We start from the raw sequence: 15824 nt of genomic DNA on the forward strand, positions 1-15824 counted from the left end.
CCCACGTCCAAGTTCCCACAGATGGCACTGCCACGCACAATCACCAAGGGTTACCATGTGATTAGATCCTGAGAAGGCCAAGTTCACATTAGCCGGTGACCTGCGGACACCTTGGAGCGAGACAAGGAGACTGCAGATAGTGGGGCCCTTCAAACTGGAGGCAGAAGGCTACAAACAGCAGTGGGTACCAGACATCATCAATAGCCCATCAGTCAAGAGCAGGACAGATAAGCCACTGGAAGGCAGGGTCCCCAGGAGCTTACAGGAACACTCGCTTCCGAGGGCAGAGGGAATGGAGGGCGACTGCCCAGACATTTAGGATTTGCACACATCCTCCTTCACCCAGCAGCCCTCTCTAGGGGATAAGGAGGGAAAAAGGAAAAATGGGCTATAGACAAACAGCCATACAAAGGGATTTAAATTTTGCTGGCACTTTCTCCTAATGAATCAAAATTAAACAGGAAGAAATTGTTGCCTTGAATTTGTTCATTTAAAATCATTTTGTGCATTCCCCATCTTCCTGCTGTGGTTAGCTACTGTTAGGAACTGGGCTCCAGAGCAAGTTCCAGAACATTAAGGAAAATGACTTTTTTTTAACATTTCAGTTTGAACAGGACCCCTGTACAAAACATAAATGACCCTCAGGTGTGCATTATTTAGCTGTTACTGATGGGATCACTCTGTCTCCCTGCTCTAGAAGGTCCTTTCAGAGCCTAGGGCAGAGGGCTCAGAGCAGTCCTGACGTATGTGACATTTCTGAAGGTGGTTTTGAATATATGGGGCTAACACCCAATGTCCTTCCCAAAGCCCAATTATCCTCGAATGGGAATGCCGAGTTTTGTCTCATTTTGATTCCTTCAGGGTCACTACTACTCGGTTAGACCTGACGATGAATAGGAACAATTTCTTATTTTCCTGTTTGGAGTTACTAGTCATTTATTATGACCATCCAGCTTGCTTTCCATAACTTGTCCTTGGGTGGGTTGGGGAGACTGTCACAGAACCTTTAGAGAGAGAAAGAACCTGAGAAACTAGTCTAATTTAAACTTTTTGCCTTTATTTATTTATTTTGAGAGAGAGAGAGAGAGTGGGGGAGGGACAGAAAGAGGTAAAGAGAGAGAGAGAGAGAGAGAGAATCCCAAGCAGGCTCCACGTTGTCAGCACAGAGCCCAATGGGGAGCTAGAACTCACGAACGGTGAGATCATGACCCAAGCTGAAATCAAGAGTCAGTCGCTTAACCAACTGAGCCTCCCAGGTGCCCCAAGTCTTATTTTATACATAAGCTGAGTCACAGGTGATCTAGGTGACTGGCAGGGGGCCACCTAATATGGCACCCCTGAACTTCCAACTCCTTCTGGTGCCCACCCAGAGCCCTAAGACGCACACAGTGGGGCATACCACCAGATATGGCCTGAAAATACATGAGGGCAAGTCTTTGGATCCCCTGAGACCAGTATTCCCTTTACAGATATGCATTATAGAGCAATTTCCCAAAAATATCGAGCACACATTGTCAGCTTCCGGAAAAAAAAAAAAAAAAAAAAAAAAGAAAGAAAGAAAGAAAAGAAAAGAAGAGAAAAGAAAAGAAAAGAAAAGAAGAGAAAAGAAAAGAAAAGAAGGAATTTTGAGTGGGGTTAGCCACATGTGCTGAGTACTTGATTTCTGGAGGAAACAACCCCTGGTTATCAAGAACTGAGTGAAGAGTTTACCCATTCAGGGGCCTGACAGAAATGAGGGAAAGGAATCAGATTTTGGTTTTGTTCAGCCAAGGGAGAGTCATTTGACTTACAGGTTCACACACACACACACACACACACACACACACACACAAAAGCAAACGTGGCTGCAGAAGGTGTGCTTTTCAGTTGAGAATTCCTAGGTTTTATTGGAGTTCAGTCAAAGTGGAAGCTGTTGATGGAGGAGGTTAATGTCTATCACAGTCTGGGTATTTCTGCAATGACTTCTTTCACAGCGTGTTCATTTTAAGAATAAAGAGGTCTTTATGGTGAGTGAAAGTTTAATGAGGATTACAAGGGCCCCCCAGATGCTTACGACCCATTTGAATAACCCATAACCTCTATGTTTATCATGAGAGGGAACATGCCAATTTAAGGTATTACAGACATTCTTCAGAAGACCTTTACAGTTTCCATAGGCATTTTCAAGAATTTTCTTCTACATTCTGCAATTTATAAGTTGCAGAACGTGTGTTACTATGGAAACGACCTCTGGTCTCTTTGTTACTCAACTACACGAAAGATAAGCTTTGGGGATGTACCCCCACTAGTAAATATCTTTTCTTTGCTGTTTACCCCTTCATACTTCCTTCTGCTGTTATACATGCTTGCTGTGAAACATCAGAGCAGGTATTATAAAGAAGACAAGTATGGAGTTTAATAAAAGCACAAATGTTTTCTGGAACCTGAATCGAGGGAGCTTTAGCAAAGTCAGCAAAAGAAGGGATGTCATCGCAGCTAATATTTGTTAACTACTTAGCAATTGTTTCCTCCTGTGAAATTCAAACTTTGGTGTGTGCGTGCAGGAGAATCACACAGTGGGCTTGCTTGAAGCCCGCTGCTGGGCTCCACCATCACAGTCCCGGATGCGAAAGACCTGGGGCAGGGCCCACAATGTGCTTTCGGAACAAGTCCCAGGTGAAGCTGGATACTGGTGACCCAGGCACCACAGAGAGAACCACCCTGCCGACCATCGTCCAGAGCTTTTTAAAAAAAATTGTAAAAGTGGGGTGCCTGGGTGGCTCCGTCGGTTAAGCGTCCAACTTCCGCTCAGGTCATGATCTCACGGTTCGTGAGTTCGAGCCCCGCGTCGGGCTCTGGGCTGACAGCTCAGAGCCTGGAGCCTGCTTCGGATTCTGTGTGTGTGTCTCTCTCTGCCCCACCCCCTGCTTGTGCTGTCTGTCTCTGTCTCTCAAAAATAAGTAAACATTAAAAAACTGTGGTCAAATATCCATTACATAAGATGGGCCATTTTAACCATTTTGAGGCGCAGGGCATATATTATATTCACGTTGTGGTGCGACCATCATCGCCGTCTGCCTCCGAAATGCCCTTGTCATCCCAAAGTGAAACTCTTCCCGCTAATAAATATCTTCCATTCCTCCCTCCACCCAGGCTCTGGCAACTGCCATTCTACAGTCTCTATGAATTTGACTATTTCAGGTACCCCGTAAAGTGAAATCATACAGCATTTGTCTTCTCTTGACAAGCTTCTTTCACGTAGCCTGATGTGATCAAAGTTTATCCACGTTGAGTGCGTATCAGAACTTCCTTCCTCTCTAAGGATGAATAATATTCCACTGTATACGCATACCACAAGTTGTTGATCCATCCATCCATCCATCTGATGATGGACACTGGTTTGTTTCCACCTCTTGGCTGTGGTGAAGAATGCTGGGAACATGGGTGTACAAATATCTGTTCAAATACCTGCTTTCAGTTCTTCTGGGCATATGCCAAGAAGTAGAAGTGCTGATTCTAAGCATTTTACATGTACAATTACACTTCAAATTTAGAAAAAGGCAGGTTATTATTTCCATCTTACGGTTGAGGAAAAAGACACCCAAAATTCACCTCATCTGACTCAGGCCACACAGCTCGTAGGCACAGGTAGGCCGACTCCTCCATTCAGGTACCCAGGACACTTAACTGTCTTCTCTGCCTGAAGAAAGCATTTCACTGTCCCTGGAAAACTCCCCACATTGATACAGACATTACTTTTTTAGAATAAAGAGTGGAAGTAATTACGTTTCCAAAATGACAGCTAGCATGAGATTCAATAATCTAATGTATGTAAGGATTCAGGTAAAGGATAAAGCAAATCATTCTTTCCAGTTTGTTAATTCACGCATCTCTTCTTTAAATTATTTCTGGAATAAAGTAGGCTAAACTATCTCTAAAATCTGCCACTTAGGGGCCAAACTATTTTCAATCGCGTAAACATTTCCTCTCTGAGCCGTCAAACATGACAATGTGACAGTGGAGGGGGACTGTCCTTCCAATAATCAGAACAGCAGGATTGGGCCCTTGTCGTATTCAGTTCTCTGGATAATTAAGCCAAGCCATCCACAGAGATATTCCTGCAGTGGGCTTTACATACAGTTAGGTTAGATTAATATGCCGCATGAATTAGAAGCCACAATCTAAATATTACAGGGGAAATCCAGCACAGGATATAGGACACAGGAGAGCAGAAAACAATGTGGCTGAGAAATTCAAAGGGGGTACGCAGTTTCAAACACTTGATTCTGTTTCTGGAATGCACCTTCCTCCTCCGTGGGCTGCTTACTCCCACGTCTAAGACTCAAGAAGGCTAGTAAGTGTGACAGTGCACATCAGGTATGAGAGATGATGAAAGTGGTGGATGAAAATGGCCCGAAGACTAGAGGGTGTCATTAATTACGGATATTTTAAATATTTTAAAGGCACACATTTCTTCTCCCGGATGTGCAATCAGGATGTGGGGGGTTTTAAGGCTGCAAATAAGCATTTCCATTCTTCTAGCCCGGTCTCAGGTCATACACATGTATTGTCTACCTTGCCGGCCTCACTGCTTTGAGAATATTGAAAGATTATTAGAGCACTATTGCTTTTATAGATACAGGTCAACCTTCAGCTAAAAGAGACAGGAGAGAGGACCAAAGGCACTTCTCCACCCCTTGGTCTAGTTCTCCAGGCAGTATGATACCGTAATTCCAGGAATCTAGGGGAGAAGGACTTGTTACATAAACAGCTGAGAAAGGTGGGCACTTTGCCCTGCAGGTGACAAAATCCTGCAAACGTGTCCCCATCTCTAGTCTTGGATGCTGTGACCAAAACATTGCCAGCGCTCCCAGCTGCTCCTTAAATTATATACTTTTCCATCTTATTTGGGGAGTTCTAAATGAGCTGCCATTTGTGGGGGATTCTACCCACCCTCTCCCCTCCATCTTCCAGAAAATAGTCCTTGCCCCCTCCAAATTACCATAAACATGGCTCTCCTAGCTTTTTTGCTACAACACCTAGGATTGCTATTTAATGAATCTGGAAATTTAAATTTTCACAAAATAGCAAAGGACTTATCACATCTCCTGTGGTTGCACGTGCACTGAAATATTTTTCTTTTTCCATTTCATTGGTGATAATTCATACAAAGGGAGAACAGCAAATTAAAGATATAGAATGTCATGCATTCTCTTTTTTGAGTGTATCATCTGCACCCCAAGTCCAGCCTTTATTTTTCATGTTAATTTTCTTGTACAAAGCAACTTTTAAAATACTTTTCTCGTATTAAATATAATGTTTAAGCATGAAAAAATTCTGGATGGGTGTCTCCTTGAAATTGTTCCTACAGCTTGAAGTTCCTTCCTTTTATCAACATTTGACTATATTTTCCTTTCCATACCTAGAACATTCTTTTCATGTCTGAGCCCAAATTGCTCTCTGATCAGAAACATTGGTTCCACTAAATAACTCTTTCAGTTCTTAAAGTACTTATGCTTCTCCAGACATTTAATGTGAGATCCAAATATTACTTATAAAGCTGCATCCTGTTGTAATGTCTCTGCTGAGGAATCTTAATTATTTCTTGTTGGTATTTCTTTAAATAATTGGTTTAAAGATGGTGCCTGAACATTCAATGTTCTCCTTTCCAACAGTCAGGATTCTTACTTGCATACAAGGCGTACACACACACACACACACACACACACACACACACACACACACACTGGATAATTTAAGGGAAAAAGAGCCTCACAGAAAGAAAACTGAGTAGCTCACAGGCTCTCTAGGATCCTAAGAGATTTGCGGGGGGGGGGGGGGGGTGGTGCTTTTCAGGAATACCACTCCAAACCTTACAACAGAGCCTCCTGCATACCTATTAAAATCTGATTGACCCTACTTCCTTCTCTAATCTTCAGGAGTCAGTTCTATGAAGACTTCGCCACTTTCTGCATGTGACATCAGTGCCTTATCTTGAGCCTGCCTCCACAGGTTGCCTGAGAAGGAAATTCTCTAAGCCGTAGGTGGGAGTCACCCCAAGAGCCCAATAGGGAGGGGAGCCAATGCATATGGAATCACACTGGGGCAGAGGATGGGTTAATGTTGGTCCTTTTCGTCACCCAGGTACACAGTTACGACCTTTATTTCATTAAGTTCCCTCAGACAGTCCTAGTAGGATGTAGCCTTGTGGCTCACCATGGTAGCTCACCTGTATTAGCTTTCTTTCCTTCCCTGTTTCAACTCCTGCCCACGAACTCCTGCTCCCTGACATCACATTCCCCGCCAAAACTACCAGCTCACAAGTCTGTTCCTTCAAGGTTTTCTTTGCAGGAAACCCATGATAAAAAAAAAAAAAAAAGCTTGATTTACTATGAATCTTATTCCATTCCTCTCTTTATTAGCTTGTAAGTTAGGATATTCCTTTTATTCCTGTGTTACGTTTTTAAAAAGTTACTCTAGAGATTACAACAGGCTTTCTTGATAAAGGTGAATTTAACTTAGTACTTGTGACACCTTCTGGTCAATACATGGGCCTTTCTCTGATTCATGGACACTTGGGGTTGACTATTTTATTATGAATTTAATATTCCACAAGACATCATGATGTATCGTTCTGTACAATAGTTTTTAACTTTTTTTCTTTGCAGGGAAGCGTCCTTATTTAGGAAAGAGGCCTTTATTCGGGGGGAAGGACTGCTCCCTCAAGAGTTACTGCCATGGCAGAAAACAAGCCTGTAAACCATGAGTTGAGGGAACTCATCACTGATGTGTCCCTTGCCAAAATACTATTTTTTAAGCTGCTGGCGGAGAATGTTTATGATGTCATTCCTTATACCTTGGTGACCTATGTGTGTATTTCTTTGCCCATTTTTTTATTGTGGCAAAATACACATAAAATTGGCCACTTTCAGATGTACATGTCAGTGGTATTAAATACAGTGTTGATATCCAGCAAGGCATTGTGTCCTCAATCTCCACAGCTCCTTTCATTTTGCAAAACTGAAACGGTCTATCCAAGAATGACATAGTTTCATTCACACATTTATCTGCTTAGTTTCACCCTTGATCTGCCTTTAATCATCAATTGCTTTCTGTTGAGAACACCTGTCAGTATTACTTTTAATGAAGATCTGTGGTGACAGACGCTCTCACATCTTGTTTGCTGAAAAATGTTTTGCCCTCCATTTTCCAAAGGATATTTTTACTGGGTATAGAACTCCACACTGACTCTTATTTTCTTAGAGCACTTTCTAGAAATAATGAGAAAGAATTGTATTTTGGCTGCCACTGCTTCAGGTTGAGAAGCCAAGTATTAACCTACCTTATTTTTCTTGCTGGGAGTGTAATACACAGTTTTTCTCCTGGCTGACTTTTAGGATTTTTCCATTTGCCTTCGGTTTTCAGCAGTGTTTAGCCGTGGCTGTCTAATAAGCATCCTGCTTGAAATCTGTAACACTTCTTACGTTTGTGGCTTATTGTCTTCCATTATTTTTGGAAAATCATCTGTCATTATATTTTTAAGTGTGTTTATTTTTGAGGGGGGGGGGGCATGCGTGGGGGAGGGGCAGAGGGAGAACAGAGAGACAGAATCCCAAGCAGGCTCCATGCCCAGGGTGGAGCAGGACACAGGGCTCCAACCCACAGACCGTGAGATCATGACCTGAGTGGAAATCAAGAGTCAGCTGCTCAACCGAATGAGCCACCCAGGTGCCCCACGTCACATCTGCGATTATATTTTCAAATACTGCTTCTGCCCCATTACCTGTCCTCTCTCCTGCAACTACAGTTCCATGTATGTCGGAATTTTTATCCATGTCACGGATCTCTTCTAAATTCTTTTTAGTATTTGTTGTACTCTTTTCACGCTCTGCTTCATACTTGGTATTTTATTCTCACCTACCAACAAACCATCTCTCAGAACATGTCTAAGGTAGCCACAGTGTTCATCCACTTCCCAGCAGTTTCCATTTTGTGGCGTTCCGTTGCTAGAACTTTTACTTTGTCCCTCATTACAGTTTCTAATTCTCTGGCAATTCTATCCTGTCGTTTAATACTTGGAACAGTTTAATTACCATGATTTCAAGGCACATATCTGATATTTTCATTGCTTTTCTTTGGCATCTATTTTTATGACTTTTCATTGGTTCTTAGTCATGTCTTCTTTTATGTCAAATTATATTTTATTGACTTGTATATTTACATAAAAATATGGAATAAAGATTTTTTTTAAAAATTTTTAAACGTTTATTTATTTTTGAGACAAAGAGAGACAGAGCATGAACGGGGGAGGGTCAGAGAGAGAGGGAGACACAGAATCTGAAACAGGCTCCAGGCTCTGAGCAGTCAGCACAGAGCCTGACGCGGGGCTCAAACTCATGCACCGCGAGATCGTGACCTGAGCCAAAGTCGGCCGCTCAACCGACTGAGCCACCCGGGCGCCCCGGAATAAAGATTTTTTTTTCTGCTTCAGGGAGACTGCTGGATTGGAGAATATCACCTAAATGTAACTGAGAATTGGAACAGACTTTAAATTAGGTATTTTGGGGCGCCTGGTGGCTCAGTCAGTTAAGCACTTTGGCTCAGGTTTGTGAGTTCAAGCCCTGTGTGGGGCTCTGGGCTGACAGCTGCAGCGCCTGGAGCCTGCTTCAGATTCTCTGCCTCCTCCCCTGCTCCTGCTCTGTCTGTCTGTCTGTCTGTCTCTCTCTCTCTTTCTCAAAAATAAATAAACATTTAAAAAAATTTTTTTTAATTAGTTATTTCAGTATGAGTGAGTGCTGGCTTCTGGTTCAACTATAGCCTTGTGTGGAGATCTATGTATCTATTTATTTTTAAATATTTATTTTTGAGAGAGAAACAGAGACAGAGGGAGCAGGAGAGGGGCAGAGAGAGAGAGACAGAGGATCTGAAGTAGGCTCCAGTCCTGAGAGCAGAGAGCCCGACTGGGGCTTGAACTCATCATGAACCACGAGACCATGACCTGAGCCAAAGCCTGAAGTTTAAAGTGCCACCCCTATTGATTTAAAAGGGTCCCTCCTCTTGGGTTGAATATAAACTCTCTTTTGTTCCTTCTCCCCATCCCCTGGGACTGTTGGAATATTTACTCTTCCCAGTCTCTTAGCAACTGCTTTTCAGGCCCTCATTGCCTGGGGGCACCTGGGTAGCTCAGTCCTTTAAGCAGCAGTCCTTTGGTATCGGGTCAGGTCTGGATCTGGCAGTTCCAGGGATGGAACCCTGCACTTTTGCATTGACAGCCCAGAGCTGCTTGGGATTCTCTCTCTGCCCCTCCCCCATGCACGCATGCATCCTCTCTCTCTTTCACTTGGTCAAAACAAACATTTTTTTAAAAAAAGAATTCTCATTGCCTTGAGTGCAGAATGGGGCCAACTGCCAGACTCCTAGTTCTTTGGCTTTTTTCTTTTCCTCAGGCCTTAGTCCCCCAAATACCTACAGCCTTCACTATAGCTCTCTGGTGTCTTCAAAGCGTTTTCTTTGTTTGTTTTTGTCCAGTTTATTCCGGCAAAAGTCGGTCTGTCACCAACAATGCCGCTATTATCATAAGCTATGACTATAAACGCTAAAATGAGATGTGATAGAGCATTTATACACAGACTATTTTATTAAGAGAAAATCCCACTGGCTCGTCTTGCTGAGGGAGCATAAGACAAGGTGAGGGCAAAGCAAAAGCTAATAACACCGCCTCCCCCCACCAGATGGGATACCTGTGACGTTCCTCAAGCATTCCAGGCTGCCCAAAAGCTAAGAGAAGGAGAAAACAAAAGGTTACCTGATAGAGATCCCAGTCCTGAAGGACCTGAGTCTTCAGCAGTTTACATATGTCTTAGTAAATTATAAGAAAAAGGCAATCTTGTCAACAGCCTAACCTCCAGAAACCTACAGACTCAGTTTCCTGGAACCCTAACATCACCCTCCCCTCCATAGTGACATGGGGAACAAAGGAAAGAAGGAAATGGTAAATGAAATTGAATTTCCTTACAACCTGCAGCTCATTGACAAATACTGGAGGCAAATAGAGTATAACATTTCTCCAGGAATCCCCTACTGTCTTAATGTTAATGCCTTACTGGGGGGAAAACACCTTAGCCTGACAACAGCAAGGCCTCAAGTGTCATAGGAGTCCTTTTTAGCGTATGAACATACCTCTGGAGGCTTCTCTTTGGCCTCTACCTGCCCCAACTCTGTAGTATATAATCAGTCACTCCTCACAACCCCAAGGGCAGCTCTTCCTACCGCCCCCACTCCTGTCCCCATGCTGTAAACAAAAGCACCTTTTGCACCAAAAATGTCTCAAGAATTCTTTCTTGGCTATAGGCTCTGGATCCGCCCTCTCCCCCAGCCCCCCAACCCCCCCATCACCACTCCAAAACCCCACAGTTGCCAGGGTCCCTAAAGCTCACTCCCTTTCCCCAGAGGGAACACCAGCCCCCAGAGCTCATTTGATCTCAGTGTTGTGGCTACAATGCCTGTTGGATATTGATTTGCAGACCAATGAGGTGATAATAGCTTCCATTTTCACAAGTATTGTTTGCTGACAATTAAGGCATTATTTTCTCACAGTAAAATAATTTTTCTTCCAAATGCTACAGAAAATGTGGACCCTGAGGACGGGAGGAACTTACAATAAGAATCAGCAAAGCTGCAAAGCAAGAGGAGAGACGAAGCATTACGAGATTGTTGGAAGATATTAACAAGGAGCCAATACGGGAACAGTAATATTTTCATAAAGTATGTTAATATCCTTTTGGGTAGAAATAGTGTTGTATACCGCCAAGGGCATGGTGACCCTAACAAATAAACAGATAACCATAAAGGCCAAGCAAGAGCAAAAGCAAAACCACACTGGTGTAATACAAATGTTAAGTTCTGGTTTAGGTTGACTTCGGCAATACATGTTAATATCAGTGTGTTGTTAAAATTACGCTAGTGGGGAGGGTATGGTGTGCCTGCACTCACACGCTCCTCCATCTGGGCGTATCTTTTCCAGACTTTTACAGGCAGACGAGGAAAGGCTGGGAAAGCAGGAGGGCATCATTCAAACAACTGGAAGAACTAATGGCCTAATCCGTCTCATATTGCATCCAGAAGCCCAAGCCATGTGCCAATTATTTCATATAATATTAATAATTACAAAGATTATTCTCATATATGAGAAACAGCAATGCCCAATGTGCTCTGTTCAGAAAGTTAGGATTATAAGCAGTTTTCACTTTGGGGAGGGGGGGAAAGTGGTAAATCCTGGATAGAGATATCGGATAAATGGCAAATGTTATTTATATATAAAGACAAGCTCCAAAAGCTGGTGGTTTCGTTTGATTGAGAAGGCAATAATAACTTTATTAAGGGAAGTCGGAGGGAATCTCAGGTACTGACTTCCCTTTGTTAGACATTAAGAAAATGCACATATCACAAGGTGATGCATTTAAAATGAACATACGCGTGCAGCTATTATCTTTGTTAAGAAAGAGAACGTTAGTTGTGCCGCAGACATTCCTGGGTTGTTATTCCAGGTCACACACCTCCAGCCAAAGATAACCATGAGCCATACTTCTAATTCCAATGATTAGTTTTGCCCGTTTATGAGATCTACATCAACCTAGTAACAAAGCATATTCACGTGTGTGTCTAAATTCTGTTGCACAACATCACCCTTGTGGGATTTATCCACAATTGTTCCTTGTAGCATAAGTTAATTTATTTCTATTTTTATACATTATTCCATGGTACAGATATGCCATAAATTATTTATCTACTCTACAGGTGGTGAGTATTTGGGTTTGAGCTATTGTAAATAACACTGGCACGGATATAAGCGTACATCTTTAACGTACATATTCCAAGCTTTTCTGTTGACCGGACCTGGTAGCTGAATTGCCGGGTCATGGAAAATCCACACATTCAGATTTAGGATACGGGATCGAAGACCTGTCCAAGGTGCTAGTAACCATTCTACCTACCAGCAGGATGGGAGTTCATATTCTTTCACATCCTCTCCAACATATCACCACCCTTTCAACTGTATCCACTCTGGCAGTCACGTAATTTGCATTTTTGAACGATCAGCGGTGTTGAGTATCTTATATTGCTAATGCCTTACTGGTTGTTTTCATTTGTGAAGTGTAATTTGTTAAAGATGTTGGTCTATTCTGTATAGGAGTTCTTTGTTATATAATGCAAAATAACCTCCCCCACTCTCCGGCCTGCTGTTCTCATCTCTTCTCTGTGCCTTGTAATGACCCAAGTTCTTAATGCGTACAAAGTTCTATTTGTCAAACTCTTCCTGTATGGTTACTGTTTTTATTCCCAAAATGATACTGTATTCATTTTTTCACTGTATATATTTAAGATATATAACATGATGTTTTGACATATACACTGAAATGATTACTACATTCAAGCTAATTAACCTATCATCTCACGCAGTGACCATTTTTGTGTGTGTGTGATAAGAGCACCTGAAAACAATCTTTTAGAAAATTTCTAGTATTCAGTATTCTTTTTTGTTGTTGTTTGAGGTTTACTTATTTTTGAGAGAGAGAGCGCGCGCGAGAGAGAGCACAAGTGGGGAAGGGGCAGAGACAGAGAGGGCGACAGAGAGAATCCGAAGCAGACTCCGCAACCCAGTGCAGAACCCACTGCGGGGCTGAAACTCAGAACCGCGAGATCATGACCTGAGCCGAAGTCTGACACTTAACTGAGCCTTTAGGCACCTCCAGTATTCAGTTTTCTTTTTTTTTAATTAAAAAAAAAATTTTTTTTTAACATTTAATCATTTTAAAGAAACACAGCACAAGCAGGGGAGGGGAAGAGAGAGAGGGAGACACAGAATCCAAGCAGGCTCCAGGCTCTGAGCTGTCAGCACAGAGCCTGACACAGAACGTGAACTCACAAGCTGTGAGATCATGACCTGAGCTGAAGTCGGACACTTAACAGACGGAGCCACCCAGCTGTCTCCAATATTCAGTTATCTTAACTATAGTCTTCATGCTGTACATTAGAGCTCTATACTTTCTCATCCTACATAACAACCGGTTTGTACCCTTTGACCAACATCTTCCCTTCTGTCCATTTACCCCACCCCTCCACCCCTGGTAATAACCCTTCTACTCTCTGCTTTTATCTGTTTGGTATTTACAATAGCCAAGATTTAAAAACCATCAAAGTGTCTGTCAACAGATGAATGGATAAAGAAATCTACACACACACACACACACACACACACACAGGAATATTATTCAGCCTTTAAAAAAAAGGAGATCCTGCCATTTGCAACAACATGCATGGAGTTAGGAGACACTGCAATTATTGCTTTTAACATCTAGCTTAAGAAAACTTTGTCTACTCTGAAATCATGAAGGGATTTTGTATGGACTCCAGTTCTCTGTGGAAACCTCTAACTTATCTCTCCTCTTGATAAAAATCACTTCTTGTCTACATACTTCAAAATATGGATGATCACTGGCTCGGTTTCTAACACTGTTATTTTCTTGGACCTAGTTCTTGTTTACCTCTTATTTTTTTCATTAAATGCCGTCCATTTTGCATGAAAAAATTTACAGGCTCTAGCTGATGCTATATTCCTCCAGGGACCTAGGTTTTAAACTCTCGCACGTAGCTAATCCAGGTATCCCCTTACACAAGCAGGTTCAAGGTTCAAGGAACACAAAGGTTCAAGGGTGGGGTTAGGGTTTGCAAGGTCTGGTCTATGTTCTGGTTACTTTTCTTACAGGGTGGTTATCAGGATCCCTTCCTTCTTAGGGGATCTAAGATTCTAGTTTCTAGATTCTAGATCTAGAATCTAGATTCTACTTTTTCAATTTCTCATGCTGTGAATCTGCAGAAAGTTCCGAGTATCTTCTTACACATTAGAAGTGGCCAATCTCTACTTCACCTCTTGCACTGTGACCCCTTTTCAGTGACAAACAACTTTGAGATGAAAATGGGAGCAGAGCTAGATCTCCTCTGCTTCTCTTCCCTTCACTGCAGGGATTGGCCCCTCCAGTCTGGGCTGCTGTAAATGATCTGATCCCCAGTCTTTGGCTTTCACACCTGTAAGACTATCACTCACACTGCTTACCTGCTACTTTCTGCTCAGCTTTTCTACATCCTGCTCCATGCTGTTTAACAATCTACAAATGCCTTGACCAAAAAAAAAAAAAAAAAAAAAAATGTCACGTAGAGTGTTGGGCTTACCTCCAATGTGTTTTCTTTCTCTCCAGGTTCTTGGCTGTACACGTTCTAACTGCCTTGATAACTCTCTGGTAACTTCGAAAATGTGTTCTCATTGTATTTACCATTTCTTGTGTTCTTGGCTTTCAGTTTGGTCAGCTGCAAACTAATCCATCATAGCCAGAAGCAGAAATCTTCAATTACCGCACTCAAGTCCAAAAATAAAGCCCTAAAAGTGAAAGAAAATGACTGATAGAACAAAATTACCAACAATCTGAGACATTTAAGTAAATGTATTGACCATATTTCAAATGAGATTATTTGCTGATTTGACCATTCAAATGACTCCTGGAGCTACATTCTTTGGCCCCCACAAGATTCCAGCATGTAAGATGCAATTTGGAAAATATTAGTATATATTTAATCCTATTAAATATATACTAAATTTATTTCCCTTAAAATAAAACCTACGAAAGCACATATTCTTGCTGCAGAAAACACGTCCATGATGAGCTCTGGCAGTAGCTGCTATTTATTGTACACAGACAGCCCTCTAATCCATATTTTCATTAAATACACAAAAGGATTACTGCTATTTATATCTCTGAAATGAAGAAACAGGCAGAAGGAGAAAAGAAATGTGTCCAAAACTACTCTGTAGTAACCGGAGAAGCCAAGATTCCAACTTAAGTGTATTTGATTCCAAAGCCCAGAGGTATATCCGTTGTGTATACTGTTCAATAAACGTACCCGGGGTCGTATTTGGAGGGCAAAATATGGAGTATGAATACAAATGTAAATCTGGAACATTCCCATGAAGCTACCTGCTCAAAGAAATTCTAGCATCCCTCATGCTTGTGTGTGCCCACAAAAAGGACAAAGGAAACAAAGGCTTTCACCTCTACTCATCAGAGTCACCTAATTTGCTACAATCCTTTAATACTTTGAGGTCCCCACTGGGAGAGACATTTCTGATTACATGAGCTTCACCAGGAGCTGCAGCTGTCCCTGTATCCAGGCTTGTTAGTTCAATAACGCGGAAGTGAATCCGAAGGCTGTGGGGGCCCCCAGTGATGATAGTATTGTTGGACTTTAGGATGTTATTAACAATTTGCAATACAAATGAGTTGTCTGCAGGAGGGGAAATCACACTGTGATCATACCTAATCAATGTAAGAATTAAAAACAAGATAACATGTGGGGAGGCGCAGATGTGGATATTAGGAGCTAAGCTTTAGCCTGCCATTAGCCTGACAATCATTGGGCTCAAGGTCAGTACGGATGTGCTCAGGTTTATTTCATTATTCTTCTCCGTCATTCCCACTGAACATGGACAAAGTTAGAAAATCTTCTTATGTGAAGGCGATTGAGAGTTCTCTTTTGCTTCCATGCTAAAGACAGACTCATGGGACCACTCCCTAAAGAGTACACAGACTGAGTAGAGATTTAAATCAAATCAGCATCCGTGTAGTACATTAATGACCAGAAAATATTTGGGGGGTATCTTCATCAGGTTGCATTCTACTTAATTTCTTCACTTCAGCTCTCCCAGTGTGTTAACTCCTAAAGCATTTAATGTTCCTTCCCCCATTCCAGCATCTGGTAGCCAACAGAAATTCTATACTAAACAGGAGTTGAGC

The 15824-nt window shown here is 42.1% G+C and overlaps 1 long non-coding RNA gene across 1 annotated transcript in view; it reads right to left on the reverse strand.

Moving 5' to 3' along the window:
* The window catches only part of LOC131499630 (uncharacterized), a 53614-nt gene extending 39202 nt beyond the window's left edge, over positions 1-14412 (reverse strand). The window contains exon 1 of the long non-coding RNA XR_009255986.1: positions 14209-14412. This is a non-coding gene — a long non-coding RNA (uncharacterized LOC131499630). The remainder of the gene's footprint in view (positions 1-14208) is intronic.
* Positions 14413-15824: the final 1412 nt, after the last annotated feature.

The sequence above is a fragment of the Neofelis nebulosa genome, chromosome 17, assembly GCF_028018385.1.
Source record: "Neofelis nebulosa isolate mNeoNeb1 chromosome 17, mNeoNeb1.pri, whole genome shotgun sequence".
NCBI lineage: Eukaryota > Metazoa > Chordata > Mammalia > Carnivora > Felidae > Neofelis > Neofelis nebulosa.